Genomic DNA, 744 nt, shown 5'->3' on the forward strand with positions numbered 1-744 from the left:
GTCTGTGTGTTGCACTCATAACAGCATCGCTCCCGCTTCACTCCTGGTACCGGAGCGCTGCCAGCTCAAAGCGTGGAAACATCTCAGTGGTTTTGGGCTGCTGCTCTGGAGTTCTTGAAAAGCACCGGACAACATTTTGTTGACAATTGTAGAAAGACAACCCTCCTTCCCTGCTGCTCCCGAGAGGGTGTGCCAAACTCGGGCTCGCAGAGAGCGCCGGTGCTCTCGTGGTGGCAGAGAGCTCTGGGAAAGGTTTGTCAAAAGAAATTACCAAAGCTGCAGCGATATTAAATCCTTGTTAATGACTCTAATTCATTAAATGTCTGTGCCGTTACCAAGCACCTGCTGTCCTGTATGATTTTTATTCTATACATCCTCCCACGGCCAGATCGGTTTTGGCAAGCTTTGAGTCCTCTGGGGTTTTATTTAGACTAAATGTTTCCTTCAAACAATTCCCACGAAAAAGCAGAAGTTCTGCCCTTTCTCCTCTCTGCCCTTTCCAGGGTTGGTTTCACTGCTCGGGGGTGTCAGCGCAGGGTGTTGGGGTGCTTGGTGGGTGAAGGCATCGCTGGAGGCTGGGCTGGCTCTGGGTCAGCGCGCGGCTCGGTTAACGGGTGGCGGGGGAGGCTGTGCTCGCCGCAGCCCTGCAGCTCCCGGCCGCTCCGATGGAGGAATCGTGGTCCCTCACCTCTTCTGAGGCGGGTCCCAGCCGGAGCCGGGCAAACGCTGGAGCTGGGCAGAATG

Source organism: Pterocles gutturalis, unplaced genomic scaffold (assembly GCF_000699245.1).
Source record: "Pterocles gutturalis isolate BGI_N339 unplaced genomic scaffold, ASM69924v1 scaffold35178, whole genome shotgun sequence".
Lineage (NCBI taxonomy): Eukaryota > Metazoa > Chordata > Aves > Pterocliformes > Pteroclidae > Pterocles > Pterocles gutturalis.